At 43.1% G+C, this 26,551-nt stretch overlaps 1 protein-coding gene across 5 annotated transcripts in view; it reads left to right on the forward strand.

The window, feature by feature from the left end:
• Positions 1 to 26,551, forward strand: part of LOC146766271 (uncharacterized) — a 127,959-nt gene that overhangs the window by 58,632 nt on the left and 42,776 nt on the right. Inside the window, exons 1-2 of one of the 5 annotated variants that reach the window (XM_085590692.1) lie at positions 19,693 to 19,948; positions 21,075 to 21,140. The gene's annotated coding sequence lies outside the window, so the exon portion shown is untranslated. Of the gene's footprint in view, positions 1 to 6,432; positions 6,647 to 16,749; positions 16,892 to 16,926; positions 17,061 to 19,692; positions 19,949 to 21,074; positions 21,141 to 26,551 lie in introns of those variants that run through there. The other 4 variants (XM_085590690.1, XM_085590689.1, XM_085590693.1 and 1 more) reach the window with 4 other exon arrangements.

Below are 26,551 nucleotides of genomic sequence, written 5' to 3' on the forward strand. Positions count from 1 at the left end.
AAGCTCTCGGGTCATGCAATTATGTGAGTCTCTGCTTTCATTTTTTAAAATGTCAGTTTCTAACCTGTCTACCTGTGAAGAAAGACTTGGAAACACAAACATGTACGGACTTTAAGCAAAATAATTATTGATTTTTATATATTTTTTTAATGTCTTGATGCTGGGTATTTGATTTTGAATTTCCAGGGTACACACAAAAGGCACAATGGCTTTCTTGCAGCCAGCACCAAGGCACATGTGAAGTTCTTACCATATTCCTCCAGTTTTGAGGTCTGGTATCTTCATGAACTGTCTTTTGAAAAACCTGTAGGTCTTGACACAAGCTGTAGAGTCTTGACCAAACTTTAATTTAAAGGAAGTACCTTATGGAAGTGAGTAAATACTACTAAAATCTACAAAGGTTAGCTAGCTTTTATTACCTGGAGATGCATTCCTCATGTTTAATATTTATTGTATTTATCTGCTCCTTTTGTTTAATGGCAGATATCTGGGAGCAAGCGTCCATTAAATTCTGTCAAAACTTCATACAACTCCATGATGCTTAGAAAAACCATGATAAGGAGGATTCTGGAGTGAAAAAGCCATATTGGAGGGCCATTGAAAACTTAATTTCATGATGTGAGAGAAGGATCAGCAATTCAGTAGGTGAGAAAGAGGGAATGCAGGCAGCTGGATCATTCATGCATTGCATGAAAAAGAGTAGCATGATCGTTGATAACCCTTTCTGGTCTGTTTCCAGGTGCTGCAGCCACCTTTGATGACAGTGTAAATACAGTAAAATATATGATTTGAAAAAAGATGTGTACTTCAGTCGGAAAGAGCTGATTGCTTTACGCAAGACTACTACAGCATAGCCAGGGTTTCTGCTAGCTCTCCTCTCAGCAGGTGCAATGTAGTCCTGTTGTCTCATGACAGAGAACAGTGGGAATGAGGATTCACTGATAGTTTAGACTTCATCTCCCCTTTCTAGTTACCTCCAGCTCTGGAGGTGTTTCTGCCTTGCTGCAGGAACTGTCTGTTTGATTCTCCAGTGTTGTGCTACAGCTTGTCTCCAGCTGTGCATTAGGAATACAAATCATGCCAGTGCTGCAGCAGGGTAGGAGAGATGGGAGCATTTGCCTTGCTAAGGCTCCTCCAGGTGCTTGTGTGGATTCTCCACTCCAGCCCCAGGAGAAGCTTCCCTTGGTAGCCACAGCTGCCGAAGCCATGGTGCCACTTCCCCCAGGACTGTGCTAGGGACAGGACTATGACAGAGCTCTGTGCCAGCACAGCCACTGTGCAGCCTGCTCTCTAGGGAGCATGCAACCTCTAACCCATGCACGGTTTCTGTTTGTGGAGAAACAGGGAACTGAGGCTGCAGCTTCTTCTGCCAATGTGCCCCTTCCATTTACAGTTTAAATACTGTGGAAAATTTAGAAGAACAGACAAGCAGAGGCTGAAACGTTGAATTGTTTACACAGTCAGACCTTGGGAAGAAGCAGATTTCAGACAGTTATTCAGGTCTGTGTGATCCACATAATGGCTTAATTTGTTTGTGGGATCTGGTAGCCAAAGAACCTGCATTTAGGAGGAATGTGGAATTGAGATTATGGACATCCAGATGCCCATATTTAGCAGGCAGGAGTGTGTGTACATGTTCACATCTTGTTTGTATGTATATATGCTTGCAGGATAGAGCAAGTCAGCAGACCTCTTGTCCCATCATTTCCCACCATCCTGGTTCTTGTTAACTTAGTTTGAATTTTTTTGCTTTCTTCCCTTTCAACCTTTCTATTTGTGTAATTACCTCCCTTCGAGTTTTAGTGCAAGCAATCTAATTCTATTCAGTGCTTTGGCAATGCCAATCACTGGCTCCAGGTTAGAGAGAGTAAAGTGGCAGCTGGCTGGTAAATTCATCCTCACCCTCACCGTGGCAGCTACCTGTGGGCCCTGAAAGAAACAGGATTTTGTGCTCTGCTATGGACATCATGGCCTGAGGAACAACAACTATCAGGACTGTATGGGACTAAAAGAATTTGTCACCACTGAAAGGACAGTGCCAGCTGTGGAGATGGACTGGAAGAGAGAGAGAAAACGAGGTTTGAAAAACAGAAGAAAGAAGAAGAAAAGTAGAAGAAGAAAAGTAAACAAACACCATGGTCACATCTGCCTTGTATGAGAAACTGGTGCTAGATATTCTCAGACTCAGAAACTTCATTTTTTTTTCCTGCAAAGAGGGAAGCCAAAGGTGGTAGAAAAAAGGCATTTCTAATGTATTGACCTTGAGGTGTGAAGCAGTGCACTCTAGCTAGGATTTCCCAACAGGTTACTTATTGCCTGGTCATCCCTAATGTTAGATTTAATGTTCTTGGCTCCTCTGTTTAAGCAGAAACCAAAATATTAAATCTACCCAGATTTACTTTTCAAAATCTGTCACAGGACAGTTGAAAAGGGCAGAACAAAGGCAGCATTGCCTACCTAATAAGAAGGTAAAAGAGAGCAAGGAGTCTGGATTTATCACCATTTCTGGCACTGACTCATTGCGTGTTTTGGATTGGTTTTGTCTTTTGCTTCTATGCAGCACTCTTGTATATATGGTGGGTGTATGTAAATAGCCACAATGGGCTTGGAGAGAAGCCATGCAAGAAGAAAATTTATAAGGGCATAGAATGGTACTAGAGAGCCTTAGCAGAAAAACTGGAAAGACACACATTTCCTGGAGTCACAGTGAGATATTTTCATTTGTCCTTTGGCACAGCAGCTTCAAGGCCTGACATTTAGATGCCCCTCCTGTGGCTGGTTCCTGCTGTGCTGTAAAGGGAGTGAGAAGTGCACCCCTAGGATGGGGCAGAGTCCTGCAGAGCAGCAGCAGGGTTTGGCAGCAGGGACAGAGAGCTTTGCACTCTTCCCAGCTGAGGAGGAAGAGCAAACAGAGACATCCTGCAAGAGGCCACCTCTCTTGAAGAAGAGTCTGACAGGATGAAAGTCATACCGTGAAAAGTCCTTGTGTGTTGTGGACTCTCAAACCTTCTCTGGGTCCCCTAATTACAGTGTTCTTCCTCTCCCCAAGATTTTAATCTTTGAACATGTAAATCACAGGCAGGTTTTTGTTTGTTTGTTTGGGTTGGGGTGTTTTGGCTTGTTTCTAGTTTTGTTTATTTTTTGTTTTGTTCTTTTAATAGAGGAAAACCAAGAACCATATGACTTTTCAAAAGAAAAGACTTTCAGATTTTTGGCACTTTACTCCTGACACTTGAAGGCCTGCGAGTAGCATTACTAAGTGGGTTAGTACTAGCAGTATCTCAGATTATTAAAGATAGAAACTGAAACCTAATTAGGAGTTCATGTTGTTTTTTCCTCTAGTGTTCCACTCAGCTGGCTGGAGTGATACCAGCCTGTTTAATTTCCTTTCCTTCTGCTTGTCAGTGCTACTGTCTGTTTTTCATATTGGTATCAGGAAGCTCCTGAGTTTATGGCATATTTCAGGGAGAGAAATCCTCTGTAAATATCCAGTGATTCTCCATCACTTTAAATAAAGTGCATAGGATATTACAAAAATTCATAAAGTGTACATTTTTGCAGATTCAGGTAGGCAGTTGAGGCCATTCCCTGCTGTTGCTATATTCATCACCCCACCCCTTCCAGTCTCATTTTTCTCTGTCTTGTTCTTACCTTCCCTTAGACATACTCTCTTTCCTATGTCTTGACCCAGATGCTGTGTTTCTCATGCTGCCTATGCCAGCCATGTCCCTTTTCCCCTGAATGCCTCCTCCCCTGCAGCTGTGCTTTCACACCACATTGTGTGAGACCCTTTCTACCTGCTGTGTTTCCATCTTGGCTCTTCTGCTCTTCTCCTTCTCTCCCGTACCTCTCAATTTTTCTTTTTGCCTTTGTCTCCTGCTTCCTCATTCTTCTGTCTCCCAAGGGCTGCTTTCCCAAGAGAAGCTAAGTCGAATCGATCTGCCATTTAATTGCTTGATGTGTTCATTGCCTGTGCCTGCTGTTTGAAATAGGCCTGCCTGAAAGTCCCTGGGGGAGGCAAGGTTGTGTGGCAATGGGGGGAGGTGGATAGATGGGCTGGCAGCAGCTCAGCCAGAAGGCAGCTTCCTCAGAAACAAAACACCTGCCAGGAACACCTGTGCTTATAAATGTTTGCTGCCATCCTTGGGCAGGTCCCAACACTGGGAGAATGAACATGTCTATTCCATGGCATCAAACCAAGGCGGCTTCCTGGCATGTGTGAAAGCTTCCAACTAGCACTTATACTAAGTACTCCGTGTTCAGGGGGAGAAATGCAAGCCAAGAGTCACACACCTCTGTAGCTATGGATTCAGGCAAACTGGGAGTCCTCCTGTCAGCCTAGCAGCTCCAGCTCCAGTGGACCTTGTCACTACACCCCTCCTCCCGTGGGATGGGTGAATTGCATGAAGGAGCAGATGAGGGAGGACCATGACCCGGCCTTGTTCTGCAACCTTTCCCTCCAGAATGTCAAAGGACTTGGTCAGAATACCTAGTTCCAGCCTTATGGTCCCTCATGTAGGCAAGGCTCCTTCCTCTCTATCAGGCTGCAGGAAGTCATTGACTCATCCAAGGTCATTGCAATCATTTCTAGTTGCAGTTAAAATGAAATCACTGTCTTCTTCTTTTTCTAGACTGCAGACTCAGTCTTTCTTTCCCAAGGAATTTAAAGAGGGACTATGGTATGAATAGAAGAAAACCCATTTCAGCAGACCCATTGTCTTTGCAGAAATCCCACCTATGAATTGAGCTAGCTTGGATTTAGCACCCCTGGGTTGATTTAAGGTCACATAGAGATTAAACATCAAGACAATTGGTCTTGCCAGGGAGGCAAAACTAAGGATTTTTGCACTGAGTATGGTGGAGATAACCTTCCCTTCCCCTGTGTTTGTGCAAATTTACCTAACTTTTTGTTACAAAGGAAAAACAAGAGCTCTGTATATCTACAAACACCCTGGAGGCTTCACTTCACCTCAGTGTAACAGCTGGATGAAAGCCCTAGGCTCCAAAGGCTTTGCCAATTAATGACATTTTCTCCTCTCTTTAAACAACCCATGTGGCTTCTTAAGCTTTAGGCAGCAAAGCATTCATGGAGGAACAGGCTATTCAGTAGCATCCATCACACTGATTTTTGCTGCTTTCCTAAACACTGCCCACAGTGACCCTCCTTGTTAAGGAATAGGAACAGATTATAGCGTCTGTGTGGAGGAGAACATTGCTTCACCTGATCAGACATGAGAAATAAAGGAATAAGCTAGAACTGAATAATAATAGATGAGACACACAGAGCCCATCTGAATAAATCACAGCAAGAACTGGCCAGTTGTCTTCACTGCTTTTGTGAAACAATTTCATTATTTGCTCTGCAGCATCTAGCTAATGACATGGCAGACATAATTAATATGGTATGGGCCTTTCTGGTGGGCAGGGCTGCATGCACAAATCCATATCTTTGTATTCTTTCTGCTGGGGTTTAGGTGCATGTATTCACCAGACAAAATATTATCCATCTGTTTTTACTATCTCCCTTTCTCAGACTCTCTTTCTGTCCTCCAAGACCTTGAGATTTCTCATGTTTATTCCTCTGTTCTCCTTCTCTCAGCATTCATTAAATCAGCAAGTTCCTTGAGAAACAATCTAGTTTTTCATTCCATGTATAAAGTGTGGTCCTGGTCCTGTTTGGATCCTGGAACTGCTACAGATCATCTGCAACTGTGCATATGCTGCAGGGAGCACAAGGTGACTGTGCTGGGACATTCTGTGAGATTTCACCATGCAGGCAGAGAGTCAGGACATACACTTGGTTCCAGGCAAAGTTGGATCCTTAAACTAAGGATTATATTAGGGAAAAAGATAATGGGTGGCACAGATAAAGACTTAGGAGGTGCATCTTAGGGAAGGTTCTTAGGCTGTCAAAGAAATACAGAGCTATGACTCCCTAACAGCTGGGACAGCAGGATGGCTGCATATATACATCAGCATAGAGCTGTGCTGCCATCCTGCCAAGTGCTCTGCTTCTGACTTTGAGCTTTTTGCACAGAATATTCTTCAGTTTAGAAAAGTGCCTTGATTAAAAAAAAAAAAAAAACTTTTAATCTTGTATCTCTGTCTCACTGAATCAATGGGTTTTAAACATGTGCTTAACCTTAATCATGCTCTTGAGTATTCTCCAGAACTGGGCTTTTTACAAGGATACAAGTCTCAGGGAACTTGTAGGAGTTTTGCCTTCTTGCATGCTGCTTCTCATATACTATTGATGGAACAATCTGTTACTCATTAATACTGCAGAATAAGCCATTCTGCCAGAATATTTTTTTTTTCCGTAGACATTTTAACTTCTTATCTTATGATATACTTATTTGATTTCTAGTGCTTAGTTACAATATGACAGCAAATCTAAAGTACATTTAATAATTATTTATTCTGTCTTCTCAGGCATATATTGACTGAAAAAGGTGGCATGAACTCAGTGTTGGCATTGAGCTACAGCACCAACAGCCATCCTACAAAAAGAAACAGAGACAGAGAATGAGAAATTTCCAGTTGGAAATTGTTATGTAGAATGTGAAAGATGGTAATCAGTTCCACTGGCGTCTCAAGGACAGGTTCCACATAAACCTGTCAGAAAGGTTCTGGGCCCTTGCTGCTGGTAAGTAGACAGTTCTTTGTATCTTTCTAGAGGAGAAAGGGGGCAATCTCATGATTAGGTGAATTTGCTTAGCACTGAATAGGGGCCACAGCTGTAGAACAGATATCCCCTAGGGAGTGCAAATTATGTCTATGTGTATGTTACCCCAGAGTTACTGGCCTGCCTGTCTGGGATATGGCTTTGTGATTGATGAATATATGGAAAGGGTATTGGACACCATGGAGGTCACAGCTTTGGTGGAGGTTGTTTGTTCTTCCTCTTCCTTATGGGGATTAGGGGCTTTCACAGCCTTACCAACAAATCAGTCCCTGCTGTGAGGCATTCCACACTTGTCCTTCCACACTTGTCACTACACACTTGTCACTCTGTCGGTCATGGTGTCATTCCTTTTCATGCCCTGGCAGGAAGTTAGGAGGGTTTCCTTTGGCAGATGTTTTTCACACTGGCTCTCTGGGGAGCAGTGATCTTTCTGTGTATCTGTGTGCAGCTCACCACCCACTGCCCAGAGTCTGTCTGTCATCTTGGAAGTTGGACTTCTGTATGCTCAGTTGTGCACTGAGGTACATATCGAGGGAGCTACCAAAAAATGTGTTCTTCATATTAGACCAAGGTCTGCAAGACTAGGGGATTCCTGGCTACCAGAGAACTCCTCACTGAACTGAGAAAGATGTCTGTACAGTTGATGCAGAGAAGTTCTGCTACTGGACAGAGGGTAGTGGGACACACAAAAGTGTTCAAAACAGGTTTACTGAGAGGTCATAAGAAAAACTGAACAACATAAACAAATTGGCCACAGGAGCATATCCCAGTATTACAGCTTTTCTTGGGATCTGGGTTAGTACATCAGTGTGAAAGAAAAATACTCCTCAGTCCAAGTGCATTCAGAGCCTGGTGCTGGGGGATTCTGCCAGCCCCATGGCAATGCCTGCCCTCCCTCCTGCAAGGTATTTAAAAGCAGCCATAGAGCTGTGAATTCAACTGCAAATCCCTTGCTGCACTGCATGCCAAGCAAGCCTCTTCCAAGGCAGGTCTCTCCTTGATTCTAATCAGCAGAGAGGATATAGGCGTGGCCCAGGGCAGCGGAGGATGCAACCTTCCCATGGATCACAGATGGCAAAGGCTGCCATTCACACTGTGGCTTAGGCAAAATCCACCCCTCTGGATGCTCAGGAACTGTTACAGGAACAGCTGCTCTGGGCACTGTGTGAGAGGAAGGGCCAGAGACGCTTCAAGAGTTTTATCACACTCTCACCAAGCCTATTCCCTGTGGAGACAGCTCTGACAGTTTTGTATTCATTGTCTCGTACAAAGAAAGTTCACAATAGGAAGGTGGCTGTTTGCAAGGGCTCAAGAATTAATCAGTGTTTTTCTTTGCACTGTTTAGACGCTAAAACAAATGAAGTCTAGGGCAAGAGATACCTTGTGAAGGGACCATTAGCTATTTCAGTAAGCAATGGCACTATGTATTCTTAATATTTTTTCTCTACTGAGCATTACTAAGGTGTAGAGAATTCAAACACATTGGTAATTTCTTGACTGTAAGATAAAACTAGTGAGATGAAGACGGCTCACTGCAAGCTCCTCTTCACTTTGCTTTAGTTGTGGTGTTGATTTTGCTTCATCTAGCTCTGAGGCTGACTGGAAGACTTTCAGCACCAAATATTGTTGCTCTGGTGTCTATGGTACAGAAGGTTTTAGGAGATAGGCAGCATCAAATTTTCCATTCTTCATTTAGACTGAATCTGTGATGGCCACAAAAAATACCAGTCCCTTTTGATCCTGAATAAAGATGAGAGTTTATCTGACACTTTGCTCTGTGTCTTAAGATATTCAAAATTCCAGTGTTGTGAGCTCTGTTTTGGATTTCTGGCAGCACAACACATGAATTAGATAACTTGTTCTTGTTCCTAATACAATTACATAATTTTGTGCTGTTTCACCAACCTCTTCTTGTGTGACTTAGGTGATGAGTCTGTGTGTCTGAGGTTTAATGCCTACCCACCCACAGGTTCCTCTTAAGCTATCATTCTACACTGTCATTTTACCAGAGTTCCCACCTGAGACTGTGACTGCAGTGGAGTTCATTTAGTCTGACTTTCAGCTTGAGCTGCTTCCAACACTGCTGCTTTCCCTGATTTTTTTATGCCAGCTTACAGGTGATCTCACAAATGTTAGAAGAGACTAAAAGGAGGCTGTATGAGCAGCTGGCCCTGACCCATTATGTTTAACCTTCAGGGAAGCTGATGTGAAAAATCTGCTTTTACAGTGGGGGAGGGATGTTTTACCAAACCCAAGAGCTATTCCCATGCTGTTCCCAAACAACTGCAAATCTGTGCTTAACACTGCAGGGAGAAGGGGAAGGATATTTCCTTTGGCCTGCCTGTGTCACGGTTTCAACACATCCAAAAGTCATGTCTGCAGGTGACCTACCAATTTTCAATATGTAAAATTTAGAAACAGTAATTTGCTAAGCTCTATTTTCCTGAAGGTCATGTGGTTCTCAAAGAAGAAGAATCACTGAGAGATACAGTTCTAATTGTATATGACGGTGGTCTGATTAATTGAATTTAAATGAGTCTTCCAATCTAAAAAGCAATAGTAGTCCTTCTTAGTTGGACTGCATAATTTGCTGTGCCCTGTAATGATTCTGCTGTTTAATTTACACTTTCTCTGAGGATCATCCTGGCTGTTTCAGAAGACTTTAGACTGGGGCCAGTTTCCTTCAGAAGTAGGAACATGCATCATTGTTTCCATTACTGTATCACTTATTAACAGGTATAAATACCTACTATTTCTTTTTGATATTTTCCTGCAAAGACAGTTTGAAATTATCTTTTCCAAGTACTTTTCAAGGAACTCACCCCTTTTTTCTCTGAAGAAGCTCTTACTCTGATTATGTGTTGTAATCGAGGCTTTGTATGAGACTGCCTTACAAGACCACTCAATAGTTTCAGAAACCACAATTCTCTGTAGACAGTATAAGCTGCTGGTTTCCCATAGAGTGCAGTTCAAAGCAACAGATTTGGAGTCTACAGCAGCACCTGATGTGAGCTCAGGTTTTGTCAGAGTCTGTCTTTCACACATCACATTTCCCTGCTGCTCAGAACTGACAGCAGGCTGTTACCAAAACATCTTACAGGAGCCCTCATGATTTTCCAAAACAATCCTTACATTTTAATTGTAACCAGAATGTCCATGATTTGACCAGACATTCTGACCCAACTTCCAGATCTAAGAGATTCTGGACAAATAACCAGACCATTTTTTGGGTATTCATACAAGTAGTTATCATGATACTAATTACAATTACTTGTTTTGTTCCAAACTGGAGAGAACTTAACCTTCCTCGTATCACTGGAAACTTCCTATCTTGCAGCTCTCTTCAAATACTAACTTTGTGGTTTTGGGGTCTACTTTGAGTATAACCATTTAGTGACTTCTATCACTCATTTCAAGGGGAAAATCTCAGAAGTCTTTTCCAACCTTAATGGTTGGAAAGAAACCATTAGATTGGGTCCTACACAAGTGCTTAAGTTGGAGTTACTGCTATAGAATATTGTCCCAAGTTACAACCCTTGAAAAGCTAATCTTGGGGTAGCCCAACCAGTAACTCCACCTGAATTCCAATTTTGGCTGAAGTTGTTGTTTAGGCTGTACCCTGATGCTTCTGCTCCTCCAGTGACCTTTTACTAACCAGTGCCCCTGGGTATTTAATGAGAATGTTCCAGAACTCTACATTTTATAGAATTTTAGTGTGTGGCAAGTATAGAAATTAACAAATAAATTTCTTTGATAGACATAGAAATGAGCCTTCTCTTTAATTTGCACAGTTACAACAAAACTCTAAGTTCCTTCTCCCCACACATTGCCAGTTTGCCTCAGTCCTGAACCAGTGGATCTCTATGGAGGCAGCTAAGATACCTGAGCCCTCATGGTCAGTTTACAGCTTCAGGCTGAATGTCCACAAATTTGTAAGTAGGAGCTAACAACCTGCTTCTTTAGGGGTGCAGGTGGCTATCCAGTAAAAGAAAGGCAGAGAACATCACCTAGCTTCAGGTAATAAATGTCCATCAGGCCTTCAGTCTAACACTGATTTCTGTCAGCTTAAGATCAGGGGCAACACATGCAAAGACTTTGTATCATAGTCCTCTGAGATTTGTCTCACAGGCAGCCTTGAGGCTTTGCTGTCTTGGAAATCTGTATTTCTACTAATTAGCCAACTATTGGAAAATATGGCTGGACGTTGCCATTGGCAGAATTAGGCTGGCTTTCCCCAGTCTGATATTGTCCTGCATGGTTCTAGAGAAGGCAATTTGCTGTTGCTGGCTCATATAGTGTAGTAAGACACTGAGGAACTTACAGCTCATCTTTTATATACTTAGAAAGGAATGTCAAGATGATGCAGTGTTGTCTCTCACTCCCCCTTTTCTTATTTTATGTAGAATTAGAGCCCACGAATGTGAGGAAAAACAGCCATGGCTGCAGTCAAGTCATTGTGCAAGTCTTCCTCCCACAGCAATGCTGGTGTAACTTAGTCTAGTTTGGATTTTTTGGTTTCTTTTTTTTTTTTTTTTTCCCAAATCTGGCCTCCCACACTTTGAGCTAAAGTCCCTACCAAACCAATTTTCAAATGTTGCCTTCTCAGCTCTGACATGTGACAGCACCTGAGGTGTGCTCTCACAGGCACTCTTAGTTAATGCAGCAATCCAGGCACATATTCATCTTTGTGAATGCACTTCTGCACCTCCTCATTCCTAGACCTGGACCTGGATTTAGCAGGATCCTGGATCTTTGCTAAAAGATAGTTATAACCCCAGCAGAGTGTGTAACAGCAGCTCTCAGCTTGGTTTATCAAACCAGGCTGGCAGACTGAGCTAAACAGCCTGGTTTATAGCTATGGTGAAGGCAGGACAGAAATTAGCTCAGGACAGAACAGGCAGCCTTTGTTGTTGTCTTACTAATGACTGATCTGCTATTGTCCTCCTTTTCTACTTGTTTGGGACATATTTCTTGCAGAAGGAGACCACTGAGAGGTGATCTGACTAAAGTAATCTTCTGTGCTTCTGGAAGGAGTCTAAAAGCAAAAATAGCAAGTACTTTAAAGTTCCTTATTGAAGTGACCCTGCTGTACATTAGGATGCACCAAAAGAGATGAACTAAAGCAATCAGATGCCTACAGGTATCTCATCACTTTTTGTATAGTCAAGCCTTGTAATTATTTTTTGTTAACTACCTATAACCAGATAAAATAGGAGGACCTCTGTGAAAAGCAGTTGCTATAGCAGATGAGATGATTTCTGAGGGGACAGTTTCAGCAGTGTTATTGAAGCCATACTTTTTTGCATTGTTCTGAAGTGAAACAGGAGAGCTACAACATCACTCTTGTGGTTTGACAGAACTGCAGGCATGGTGACAGCTTCATGTAATAGTGATCATTTAACACCTTGTTAGTCCTTGGGGACCCCTGCAGAATTAAAGTTGTGTTTCACCAGGCGATACGCACGCAGGCAGTGGCGTGAACAACTTCCAGGATAATAGTTGTACTGCTAGCACTGGCTTTAAATGTTAAGGGAATTGTGTATCTCTATTAAGGTAAATATTGAGTATTTATCACTGTGGCATTTCTGGAATTGAGGTCTGTGTTAATCAGGAGGCCATTATTAAACAACCACAAATCACAGGCACAAGTAAGCAACCTTTCACTCAGCTTTGCTTCCTGATTTCCTGTATTTAGCCAGGCTTACACTGGATTGACACAGGCACACAGAGCTATCTAGCACAGAAACACAGGCAGGAACTACACATGCCATCAATACCTAAGGACTAGAGCTTCCTTAGCAGCAGAGGGGACAGAAGGACATGAAAGGATGGCAAAGGGAAAAAGCTAAGGAGGGGCACCAGTTAAAAGAGAATAGATAATCACCCAGAGGAAGAAGTAAAACAGAAGCATGAATGTTCACATGAGGCAGGGAAAGAAGGATGGATGAAGAAGGATTAGAACGTAAAAAATGGGAATGGAGACTTTCCAGAGGTAAAGTTGAAATAGAAAAGCATACAACAAAAGGAGAGTTCCATTAAAAAGAAAGAAAGGAAATACCACAAAGTAGGCACAAAAATGAGCATCTGCTCTAAAGAAAGCCTATGACTGGAATATTGCAAAGAGAACAATGAGGTGACCCATGGCCAAAAATTTGCACTGTTTCTCATTAATACTGAGATGCTAATGGCTACTTTTTCCAAATCTCCTCTTTCCTGGGGTACCCTTTATTTTTGAAATGTTCTGCTTCAAATACAAAATTGAGGCAGTTTCACCAACAGGGAATCCACCCCTGCTGTGTTGAGCTTTCAGTTTGAGTTGGCTGTTCCAGACAAGTCTGAGTCTTTATCAGTCAACACCAGGCTCTTCCTTTAATGTATGTTACCTTCTTTCCTATTACTGTTATTGCTATTGTTATTATCACTACCATTTTGTTCCAAAAGTTCACTCAGACTTTGATCATGGTCGAATTCAACTGTGATAATCATTATTAAAAAATTTCAAGTAGTAATAAGCAAAGGAAATAATGTTATTCCTCAGTCCAACAAAAAGATTATTTGAGCAGTGTACTTTTCATCAGGAAACTTCCATTTACTGAAGCTGCTCCTGGAAATTTTTGAATCAGCTAAGGTGACAAGATGGACACGTAGCAGTTCAGTAAAGCTTCTTTATCTGGAAGAATGTGTTGTTGCAGTGTCAGACAATCATGCAGTCTGATGGCTACAGGCAAAAAGAAAATTGGGCTTGTATCCCTGAAGAAGGATCATCTCTGATAGCACAGTGTTTCCTAATATACTGCAAAGGCATTAAAGGAGAAGTGCCTCCTATGGACTTCTGCCTCCACAGCTCCAGGGGGTTTTGAGCAACCAGAGAGGAGTGGCTTGAAAGGTTGATCTGCCTCAGACCTGCAGACCTGTCAGATCCCAGCCACTGCCCAAGGGCTGCAGCCCATGGGCAGAGCAGCAGCTCCTGATGATGCCAGCAGATAGAGAACCCATGTGTGCATGAATGTGAGACTGAATATGTTTTCTTGGGGCTTGTATTGTCTTGGGCTTTGGATGTAGGTTGCTGCTGCAGTTTTCATTTAAGTTTTTCTGGTCATTAGGCCTCTGCTCTTTTCAGTTCTTATTGTTCTCCCTACACCCACCCCTGACATAGTCAAACAAGGCCTCAGGTTCAGCTTCCCAAATCAGCCTCCACAAACTTGACTAGCCAGATCTCCACAGGGAACAAAGTCACATAGATTTCTGTGACAAAACCCATTGATCTGACAGGGGTTGAGATAAATCTGCCTCAAAAAGTTAAAGCAATAGAAATCCGGATCCGCAAAGCAAGATTTCAGTGACACAACCAGGGAGCTGACAGGGACTCAGACAAATCCATCCATGCTGAGTGACTGTGCATTCATTCCACACACAACTGCCTGCTTAAAGAGATAGTGATGAGAGATCCCCACACAGCATCTAACACGGCATCGGCATTTGTTAGGAGATTAGTGTCGGGAGGGAAAAATACCCAATTAAAGAGGTATTACTCTGCCATTGGGGAACTGGGAGTAAGTAGCAATAATCATGCCAGCCACCACCACAATAACAGTCCTGTGAAGGAAAAAATGGAATGTAAAAGAGTCTGAAGAAGAAAGAGAAAAGCAGAGCGTATTCACAGATTTGGAACTGTGGCAATGAAACAGCTCCAAAGAAGATAACCAGCTCAGACTCTAATTTAAAAATGTATGGGATCAGGACAAAAAGCAGTCTACATAGTAAAATGCCAAGAAGATCATTCAAGGTCCATGTGTTCCTGTCCAGCTGGGAGAATTACAGCAGAAAGTGTGACTGCAGGGTGGTAGAAGCTGGTGCTTAGAGCAGGCTATTGGTGCATTTATACTGCCACAGCAGAGACTGCTTGAGACATAACAACAGGAGAGTATGAGGAATTGCTTCCTGGAGCAGAGCACTGGGCCATCTGGTCAAGTGTTCTGTCTCCCCCACAGCAAAAGCACATGCTCTTCAGGGGGAGCCTGGGAACTCTGGCACTTTCTGCTCTTTCTCTCCATGTTCAGAAATGCTGGATCAGTGATGCTAATGGACTTATCTCTGCCCTGTTTTCAGTAGCCACTTGTAGATCTGTTCTTGAATTTGTCTAATAGCACACTCCTCCTTTGCAGGCTGGCTGGTGACTTGTGTTTAATTTAAAAAAAATAATAAAAAAAAAAATTTAAGAAGAAGACCTGTGTCTAGAGCCATAGCCTCATGCTTGGAAAACTGACTCCATTTCCTGCTATGTGGTAAGGAAAGGTGCTGAAATTGAAGCTTTTAGATTCTTAAAGTTTATGATTTTTAGAAACAAACATATCTAATTCCCATTGATATCAATCAAAAGGAAATAGACTCCCCAGGGCTTTTCAATTCAGCAATTTGAATTGCAGTTATGCATTTCATGGTTTGAAAAGTGTATCAGCCAAATCTGCATCCGTAAATTTCTTAAGGACCTTTAAAAATGTGCCTTTAGTCTCTGTGCCCTAACCTCCAAATCCTAAGGAGAAGTTTAGAGGGCCCATCTCAGAGAGGTGTGATAAGGCAAAACACATCAGATATCATGAAGGGTTCAGCTGCTAAGGCAAAGGAATATCTAATGAAGATTGAGAACTGTCAGAGGTTCACATTTGCCTGGGGCACTCTGCTGAGGATCAGCCAGTGAAATGACCTTTCCACACTCACAGAGAAGCCCTGCACACCTGACAGTGCAACCATGGTGGGGAAATGAGGTGTGGAGGTGAACAGTGAAATATAGCTGCAGGGATGCTGCAGACAACTCTCTCCCTCTGTCTCTCTCTCTCTGAGTCAGAAACGCTCCCCAGCTAAAGGGAGTGTATGAGTGCTCTATGGTCTTTATGAATTTCTCCAAGACCCCATCAGCTCTGGTGTTAGTGCCAGTTCTCCTGAGACTGCTGAGGTGGAATGGAGGCCAATAGCAGAAGGTTACCATGCTAGTGAAGGTAACTCCACATCCTCAGGTGACAACAGATGTTACAAAACTTGTCACCAACTAGAAAATCCCTGTTTGCACGTGCTCGCTGTGGAACATGTCAGGGAGATGTGCCTGTGTCATGTCAGGAAAAGCTCCTGTTGGATTTCCCTTTGATTGCCCCCTCCAAAGGCACAGACACTTGTTGTGCTTGCTTGCTTTCTCATTTGCTGTTCTATCTTCTAACCATTCCAGCTGCCCATCTGCTTTCAAGTTGCTGCTCATCAGTTTTCTTGCCTAGGAATGTGAAACAGCAAGAGCACCTCGTGCACTGAAGCGATTCTTCTGTAATGGATAAAGAACTACTGAAGCCAGGTATTCTATTTACAGCTTAGAACACAAACTCAGCGTCCCACTGTTGTTACTGCAAGCACCAATCTCTGCAGATGAGCAAAATGAGAATTACTTGGATGTAGGGATTTGCCTTTTAGGGTACATACGGTTTCGGTTAAGGCGGCATAATCCACAGACCAGAATGCTCTCAAGGGATGAGTGATACAGCTCTGGCTTGCCAGTTGCTGGCTGAGTCTGGGCCAAATTGCTGAGCAAGCAATAGTTTCTCACTTTTGTCTTCTGGCAGGTTCCAGTGCTAACTGGTTTAAAAACTTGTTGCCTTTAGACTTAGACAGATCCTGCATAGAAATGCAATCCACGTGTCATGGAGAGGCTGTGACACCGTCTGTCAGGGCCTTTCTGCTAATAGTGTCTACAGGTGATTCCCCTTCTGGCCCAGGCAGCCTAGGACTCTGGTTTTCTGTCTACAGGAGGTGTATGTGATTCAACTATTAATGGTACCCCCCTCTAGTGCACTTCTTTGCGATATCATTTAATTCTTAGAAGCAGCCATCTCGTCATGGAGCCATCCTCCTGCTGCAGCCCATGCATCAGAGTGACCGTGGATCCAGGGAATTACTGGAATGGCCGAACAACACCCAGGGAGGGTCCTGTGCCGAGGGCAAGCCCCAAGAGCTGGAGCGTGCTGCGGGGCACAGAGGCTCCGTCCCTCCCTCCCTCGGCCTCCCCGCTGTGCCCGGCCCGGCCCGGCCCGGCCCGGCCCGGCCCGGCCCGGCCCGGCCCGCCTGCCCCGCGCTGCCCGTCAAATGTGCCGCTGGCCGCGCCTGCCCCGGCGCTCGCTCCCGGCGCTCGCTCCCGGCGCTCCTGTACCGGTCTCTCCTGTACCGGTAAGCAACGGCGGCCGCTCTGCCTTTCCTCCACTCCCCTCTAAGAGTTGTTCGTTTGTTTCGCTGGTTTTTTGTGGTTTTGATGTGTAGCAGAAGCAATACAGAGCAGAAGAATGGAGGTAGAAGGGAAGCTCAGAGGGTCTTGCAGCCTGTATTTTCCTTTCTTGAGGTGAGGCATGGTTTGCTAATATGTCTCCCAGGAATTGTGGATTCTAGTTAATGTTAAGTGTTGTTCTGGCAAAATATCTGTTCTATACCTTGCTTAAAATTAAAAAGCTACCCATAAAACCCTGTTCTTGTCACATTTATAACATCCTTAATCAGTTCAGAATGTTCTCCACAGTTGTATCGTATTTGCCTCATATCACCAAACTTCTAAACTTGTGATAGCTAGCACCTCTGTAATTATAGAAAATAAGTGTTTCACAGTGTTGGGCAGCCCAGCAGGAGAAAGATTTAAGTTGTAGTCTTTGCTCCCCCACAAGTGTTTTATCTTCTACTCACTGGTTGATTTGTGGAGGTGCTGGTACTGTTCCAGCTCCACGACTCAGATGCTGAGCTCCCTGAAAGGACTGTGAGATTCAGAGCTGTATAAAGCATCATTATTATGTCTATTTTTATAGATAAGAAAAAGCATATTTGCAGCAAACAACAAAAAAAGTATTTCCCAGCTTTGAATGTGCTGTACAGAAAAAGGTATATTGCTCAGCTGTTGCAGTACCTCATATCAGTGAAATATAGGGTGTTCCTCAAGTTGTGTTACAGCTGCAAAATCTGTTTCCTGAAATATTAGGCATGCCAGCTGGTTTTGATGTAAACAATAAGCATGTCAATTTTTAGCTTTTTAGAGGCACAGGAAAGGCATTTATTCCAGTGCCATCTTGAACCTTCACTCTCTGGGGGTAACTGTTGGGTGTTTCTGTGCCCTGGAAGTTTGATGTATCTGAAAACAAGTTTCCTTTGCTTCACTTTGGGCTATTCTCTCAAGAGAGGTTAAGCTGTGCTTCAGGCAGCAATGAGACCTGAGAACAGAAGACAATTTATTGAGAGTTTCATAGCAATATTAATCTGGAGCAGGTGTTTGCTTCAAAACATCATAAGCCAGGTCTCCTAAAATCAAGGCGCCGACTTAAACTCTGTGATATTTACTAACATATACACTTAGAGACATCATTCAGTCTCTTTAGTTTCTTACAGAGGGTGTAAGTGACATACAACGGTCTCAGTTTTTTTCCTGGTTTCCTTTTCAATGTAGTTATTCTAGCCATTGTATTTAAAATTAAATTACTGTTTAATTATGTAATCCAGACACTGGAGCTTTAGTGAAAGGGTCAGGTATGGTTATATCCTGTATAAAATAGGTGAGATTTGACAGAGCTATTTTAGGGATTTGCTTGGGTTGTTTTCTCAGGCTCCTTTCCTCCCCAGTGAATTTATTGTAATTAAGAACTAGTGCTATGTGTGCTCTGTAGGATTTGTATCAGTGTTTAGCTGTACCCTAAAAATAAACATGTGCAGAAATGTATTATTCGGACCAGCAGGAGGTTTGATCTGGGAAAGAGAGCTGACTTTTGGGGACAGCAGATGAATTGTCTTTTAATAGGGTTGGTTTTTGCTCAGCCTCTGTAGTTACAAGTCTGGAGGCCACTGTCATGAGCAATATCCTCTCTCATGCTCCAACAGGATGGGATTTTATGCAAGAAACACTGCCATTCTTGACAAGCAAAGGAAACTGCTCTTGCCCCATTACAGACAGGCCTACATATAAAAGACCTACAGCAAGAAAAGGCATGAGCATCCAAATGAAAAGATAGTTTTTTTCATTCTGCACACAAGACCTGCAGTTCTCAGGAACACGAGCTAATTGCAGAGTGGTCAAGAAATGAAGCAAATATGGAAGTGTATAGTACTGTACAATCTGTAATCTTCTCACTTCATCCACCCCCTTCCCTCAAGTCTGAGCACTGATCACAGCAAAGTACTGTTTTTTTTTTTTTTTTCCCTCTTCTCTGATCCTGTCAAACCTTCCATGTCCCAAGCCCTGTGTGTATAGCACAGCACCTGCTGGAGCTGGTGAAGGGCATCAGTGCTCACAGGCACAGGGCACACTCAGCAGCATCCTCACTGTGAGCTCTGCTACACAGATTCAAGAAACAAAAGTCAAAACTCAGGGGAGGAAAAGCACCGGGTTTATTTTAGTATTATGGTGCTGGTATGGTTGTCAGTGTTTCTTGGAATATGTACATGTTACAAGATGTGTTCTTTATGAATTTTTTATTGATCTTGCCTCAGTGACTGTGATTAATAGTATTTTCATCCAAAAATGTCAGCTCTGCCAATAAATCTGATTTTTTTGCTGTCCATGCTTCTGTTCCTTCAATCCCTGGAGAGGATTAATATGAGAGGAAGCTGAAGCTGAGGAGCAATGTTCTCAAGGACCACACCATCACCATATGTGACTCCATTAACCCAATCAAATTCCTTTATAATCACCTCTTAACTGCGGTGGCATTTTGCATCTGTTTAGTGGGGGCATCTGTGTTAGATTTGTGCATGGATAACAGGAAAGGGCTTCTTATTTCAAAGAATTCAGTGCCTAATGAGCTGTACACAGGGATTGTATCAAAGTATATTCAAAGATTATTAGGACTACAGTGCTTGGAGACTGAAGTATTTTACAGCTTTTAGAGGAATATATAAATGCCATGTTTGTTTCAGAAGGACTCTGCCAGATTTCATCTCTTGGGCAGAGAGGCAATTACTTCCTAATCACTAATCAAACAAACGGTGATGCAATAGCAATACATCACCTGCTGCCTACAGCTTGCCCCTCCTAATTTATGTGCTGAAAAGTAGTCTCTGCTGGTCTATCCCTTCATATTAAAGCTAGAGGGAAGCTGCAGTTCAGCAGTGGATTTTAAATCAAAGAGGATTATTCATCAGAACTAGAAGACTTGTTTTCCAGTCACTTGCCAAAATTGAAAAAGGATTTTTTTTTTAAGTGCAAGCTCAGAGCCGTACAGTGTTTAGCTAACTACCTTCTTTATGGAGCTTAAGGTAAACTGAGGTATCTAAATGTCTTTGTGGGCTGTCTTAAACACCCACTGGAGAGGAAGAATAGCAGTGTGTCTTACTGCTCTGCCTGTGAGTCTGCAGCTAAACCACTATTAAAGCTGAATGCTGTGAAGGGTTAGTCTGTTTCTGGAGTGAGAAATTCTCCAAGCAATGGGTGGGATACCAGGGAAGGAGAACCAGCTGTTTTCAAATGAAATTATTTCCCTTGAATTTCTCCCTTGGATTAGGATAAATGTCAAGGAACAATTTGGCATTTTTTTTCCTCGGTAGCTGAGAGAATTTCTGCTATATCTGATGAGACAACCAATCAATAAGTAAATTGATTGAAGATGAAATTGAATGCTTTTTGCTTTTGCACATCAGAAAATGAGAATGTTGCATGGCTGCATTTGCCTGCTGTGGACACAGTCACTGGTGTCTGCCAGCAAATTGGCAGTGCTGGATGTGTTCCTGTCTCTGAGAGGGGAATATCTGTATATTGCAGTGGCTCTGTGCAAGCTGCTCATGTACAGCTGTTCTGGCCCTGCTCTGCCTGGGGGCATCAGCCAGCAATCCTGAGGTGCTGAGGTCAGAATTGACAATCTGCATCAGAGCCTCTGACCTCAGCAGGGATTTTTCTCATTAACTGATGCTGAAGCTCTGTTTCCTAATAAGTTTGCACATGGTTGTGTGGAGTCTCCAAAAATGATTGTGTGTATCCCCAAAGGATGTATGTGTGGTGTTTTTCAGTAGGTGTGTAAAACTATGCTGCTAATTTTGCACAAATATTTCCTTTAGATACATCTTCTGAGTCTGAAGAGGCAAACTGGAAATATTTGTGTAATAATTACTCATGGAGGGCCAGCATCTGAACATGTCGGAAATTAATTTGGTGGAATGTGTATGTGATTCGTCTGGATGCTGATGCTATCTTGATGAGTACTTTCATTTTTACTGATTTCTTTTTCATGAGGAATATACAACAACACTGTGATGTGGAGTTAATGAAGGTTGGGTTTTATTTTGGAGGACATATATATAATTGCAGGGAAATAAAACATCTGTGCAATGTATATTGCATATCTGTATCTGTCCTTAATTGTTACAGTTTTTATCTTTGCATTTTCAGAGCTGGAGACTGGAGTGTTATTGAATCTTTATTGCTTCTAAGATCCTAGATTGATATTTGGAAATGGTGAGCTATATAACACCACTCAACTGATTCTTCTTTCTGTGCAATGCAGCTTTAAATTTCTAAAGAGTCAAAGCTGCATCTTAAAATAAGATGCGGGTGCAGACTCCACTTCCTGGAGCCTTTGCTTTTGTTCTTTCTCATTTTTAGCTTAAAATAAGTCATTCGGAATAAAAGCCTATTTTTGTTCTTTGTGGGTGGGAAAAAATCTTGACTCCCTCGGTTCTCATCCTGTGCACATCAGCGTGATGTATGTACACCCAGTGTTAGTATCTGGGAGATACCAGATAAAGCCTTCAGTTACTTTGATCTACTAGTCATGTGTTAAAAGTGGGAATAAAAGTTCCTTTCTAAAATACAGAGATTTTGAGATATTTGCAGTATTGTGCTTTTCATCCCACTGCATTTTACAGATGTAGGAAGCTAATGTGGAGGGATCACTTGGACCATTGCATGGAGTGGGCCACCCTTACTGCAGAACAGAGGCCTTGTAACACATGAGCATGAAACACAAGGCCTTAGGAGAAGGTGTGCTGTTCTCAGCTGAGGGGGCAAGTGGAATTTCTATAGTCCCCAGAAGTTCTATTTGAATTAGAGAAACAGAAAATAAAGCTTGTGAGGTTATTTCTTACTTCCCCTCTGTTTCCCAAGGCAGGATTTTTAATACTTAGACCATTTTTGACAGATGACTGTTGAGCCCATTCAAAAAAAATTCAGATGATGGAGACTCTACAACTTCCCAAGGCAATCTATTCCAGTGCTGAGCTGTCCCAATCATTATTCACATTTAATCTGTGGAGGATAAAGGCTGACATAGCCTTTCCATACAAAAGGAAAGAACTTTTAGAAAATACAGGATTTTTAAGTTCAGTGGGCTATTTCTCCTGTGATGTTCTAGATGGTTCCTTCCCAGCAGACACAGTTGTGGCAGTGCTTGGGTTTATCCAGACCTGTTTGTGAGCCTGAGGGCTCAGGAACTCACCCCTCCTTATAGTGTGAGACCACAGCATGGGTGCTAACACATGTCTTGTTCTCCCAGAAATTTTGTATAGCTAGATCTTAGGAGTGTGGTCCAATTTTCTGGGATTTCTGGACATGTGCAGGCCCATACGCAGTAAACATGAGTCCCCTGACGAGAGCAGAATTGCAGCTGCAGGGGTATTTAACACCCACGTGTAATGTCTGCAGGGAGGAGAGGGAGAAAAAGAGAGGAGGGATATTAAAGAGGAGGGATATTAAAAACATTCACATAAGGAAGAGTTGGGAGAGATGCACAAGAAAGGGTTTAGAGTCCTGGTGGCTGTGTGCTGTTGTCAGAGTAGAAATGTAGAAGCTCATTACAATTTGTGTTTGTGTCAGTTTCCCAGTGCAAAGTGCTGCGGTGTGAACTGGCTGTGCTGCTCTGTAAGCTGTCACACAGGGTGTGTTTGAGCCATGAGTCAGAATTCTGCTACATTTGGGTAGGATGCTGGTGGACTGGTCCAACCAGGTTCGACAGGACCAGCAGCTGATAAGCTCGTTCTGCGGGGCAGGAAGTGACACACGTACTTTGTGCTGTACTCTGTGCTGCCACCAAACAAACTGTAAGAGGAATTACATTCTTTTTTTCTAGTGGAATGCATGCTGACAGGGAAATCTGCAGGTGTAGGAAGGTGTGCTGTTAAGGTTTGTAACATCACAGCTGGGGGGGTGCGTGGCCAGAGCACTTGATGAAGCTTGGGAGAAAAAAGAACTTCCTATGCTGCCTTGCTCTTAAGGTAGCTGGATGTCTCAAACAACAGTTAAGTGTCTTTGGACAGAGGCCACCTGGATTTATTCAGATGCTGGGGTAAAGTGAATAGCTGGTCTTGCACTCTTCAGCAAGATATTACTGGAGATTTGGACTCATAAGCAGACATAGACACTGGAGACAGTGGATCCTTGGATATGTCCACTGGCTGTAATTTTTTTCCCCCTGAGATGCACGCAGGGTAGCTCAGGTGTTCTGACTGTGTGCCTAATGTCTGTCCCAAACCAGCCTCTCTTAGGTGGCCTAAGAGCTCTCCCTAGCCAGTACCTTTGGTTTTCTTGGTGGAGGAACAATGTAGGTGAACATTCACATCTCCTGCCCCTGCTGCAGCTCATGCAGGGGGGATACTGAGGTGGGAGCAACCCAGGGCTGTGTTCCAGCAGAGTCTCTGACAGGGAGCTGGTTTAGCTGGTTTGTTAATGATTTCCTGGCATCTTGGATTAGCAAGCTGTTTAAAGCTTTCAAAACTTTATTGTCAAAATTTTAACTGATGACTGTTAAATTTCACTGTTGCATTTGGTTTGGAACTGCTGCAAATTAAATCTGGCTTCATGAACCACTCTTTACAATGCTGTCTGCTGGAAGGGATCCGAGAGCACCACCTGAGCCAATCTCTGGGTCAGGTTGCCTTCCCTGAGCTCTCTTTGTGGATGAAGCAGATAAAATTTTCCCTTGGTTCTCATTCTGTCAGGTATTTAAGAGCATCCATAATATTTTAATTAAAATAGCAAAATGGAGTAAATGTAATAGCTAGCTCTAGGTTATACAAATACCTTAGACCTGAGAGCATTTTTAGGTACCAGAAGAGTTAACTGCACAGAGTTTCATACTTGAATGGAAAAAGAATGACACCTTTTAGTTATCAGCCGTTTCGGTGCTGTCTTTTTTAATCATTTCAGGCTTTGAACTCCTGCTCTGAAAGAGAGTCTCTGTCTCTTCATCTTCAGTGGCTGCCAGGTCTGGAGGTCTAATCAATGCAGGTTATTGATAGCAAATCAATTAATGCAGACAAAAGATCAAAATTAAGGGGCTTTCACTAAATTAATAAGTGATTCTAAGTCTTTTAACAGAGTGCCTGAGATAAGGGCAGCTCAGTCTTCTGGGACAGCAGCCTCCAGTCCTGTTTCCAAAGACAATCAGCTGGAGAGAGCGAGCTGTGGTTTTTACATCTTTTCCCCCATTTAAATAACCAGTTTTGTTCAATAAGAAGTGCTTAAAATCTGAATCCAGCAAGGTTGCCAGGAAGCAGGTCCTAACTGAAAAGAGCAGATTTATCTGCAGAAGGGTGTGATGGTCTCATTCAGTTGATTGAGGGAAGACCAATTATTTCAAAAGCCAAATTTATGTAAGATCCCATCCAACACCAGAGTTAAGGTTTGTTTCCATAGCAGATATCTGAAGTCGATCTAGAGGTGCCCACAGAAGCAACTAGATGCAGAATAACTACAGTAATGTGGAGCTCTTGCCAGACCCAGCCCTTCTGCCCTGTGGCAGGCCCTCTTGGAAGAAGGTGGGCAAGGCTCAGCCCAAACTTCTTGCAGTCAGTGGTCCTGCACAGTTCCCTGCCAGGAATGTCAGATGCTTGACACTGTGGGGCTGGGATTTACTACTGCTGGTACATCCCATCTTCATCAGCCTCTCCCAACAGACTGGTTGGAGGCTGAGAGCTCCCTACTAGTCAGAGCAGCTTTTCCACCCTTCCTCCTGCTTTAACCAAGGGAAACAAATGAGCTGTGCTATGCAGGAAGAAGAGAACATCTCTTACAGTTTCCATGGGTGTAGTGCTGTCTATTTCTGCCTGTTTTCCTGCTTAATAACAAGGGCCATTCTTTGAAATGCAGAAACTCTCCTGCTGTGACAGTAATTAACAGGGATGGAGATGGGGCTGGGAAGCAGCTTACAGAAGCACAAATGCAGCATGTAGCTCCCTGAAGATGAAGAGTGGCTCAGGTCCCTCTGTGATTCTCAACTTGCAGTGTGGTGGAAATACTGTCTCCCTGTTTAGTCAGGTCCTTGTGCCATTGGTGCTTGGCACTGCCCAGAGGGGCTGCATGCTGTTCCCAGGTGCTAAGCAGGCTCTGGGGGCTGAGAACAGAAGTTATGGTGCCCTGCTGGCACTTTCAAGGTGCCACAAGAATGGATCCAAAAGTCTGGCTTTCTCTATGCACTTGATCCTTTGATGTCAGAGAAAATTCTGAATTAAATTCCTGTAGTTTTTGGTTGTAAACCTAATTGCAAGCCATTATGTGTTAAAGAATACTTTTTATGTGCTGTGGGAAAGATTTTTCTGAAATGTCTGCAGCTTTCAAGACTTCTGACTGGAAGATTATGCCAGAGATGCTAATATTTGGTGAATAGATGGAAATTTGCTAATTGAGCCGTTGTCATAGCCATGTCAGTGACAGCAGAATTGTACCTGAATGCCAAGCTTTACTGGGTCAAATTTCATGTAATCAAAGGTTCATCTTTGCTTCTGCTACTTTGTCTACTGAGCTCTGCCTGGTTCATTGCCGGTTCTGTTGCCGGCACTCAAATCCACTGTGTTACCTTCATCTGCTTTTCTTTGGACTTAAAACAGCAGCACAGCTGATGTTTGTTGGTCTAATCCACTGGTGATGATCTGCCCCCATCACGGAATTGTGGAGCTGAAGACTGGCGTGGAGCAGTGGATGTTGTAGTTGGCACTGCAGCCCAAAGCCTGGGTCACATCTGAGAGAAGGACTAAGTGAGCTTCCTACCCCAGATGGGACAGCTGAATTGTAACACTGGGAAGTGGCTCTCTGAGGGTGCAGTGCTGCTGTTCTTTGTTTCTGTGCGTGCTGGGAATGACTTTGCTGTACTGTCTTGCTTCCTTCAGGCAGGGTTTGCAGCCCTCAGATGTGCAATCCTTTCTTCCACTGCTTTCAGTTTCCTCCTACAGACGCCTGCGCTGACTGCAGTTCTCTGCAGCCACATGTCTCAGTAACTGCTTAACCTAGAAATTCAGTGCTAAAAAGATCTGACATCATAACACCCTGGAAAAAGACTTCTAACTCCCTTCCCCCTCCCTGGTCCTTCTCTTTTCTTTCCCCAGAATATATGAAAATATATGAAAAACTACTAAATCAAAATCTATTTGATTTTTGTACTCCCTTGATAACTGGGCAGCTGATGCCTATCACCCAGCTAAGGCTTATCTGCTGCCTCCAGCCTCCCTGCTGCAGCAATTGGTTCCTGCGGGGACAGTGCTGGGTTATAAAGTGTGGCTGATATCATGGTCAGGGCCTTTTGCTTTCTCACTGTGGCCATTGTTGGTGATATGTTCCCAAGCAAGTGGCTTGGATTTCTGGAAGGACTGGGCCTGTGGGATTTAGAGGTTCAGAGATATATTTTTAATCCCCTTATTACTTTTTTTAAGTTGTGAAGTGATGTCAGGGAAGGTGCAAGGTCAATAGCATAGGCTAGAGCCAAGGTAATGGGTTGGTGGTTTTGCTTTAGCTCTTGAAGTTCCCAGGTGACATCTTGGCCTTGTTAGGCAAGCACTGACCTACATGTGTGTTCTTTATTTCAGCCTGTTCTGGAAACATTTCTAGTAGAAGAAAAAACTGCCAACTGCTGTGCTTGGTATATTACTGCTAATTTTGAA

This window comes from Lonchura striata, chromosome 12 (assembly GCF_050655825.1).
Source record: "Lonchura striata isolate lonStrDom1 chromosome 12, ASM5065582v1, whole genome shotgun sequence".
NCBI lineage: Eukaryota > Metazoa > Chordata > Aves > Passeriformes > Estrildidae > Lonchura > Lonchura striata.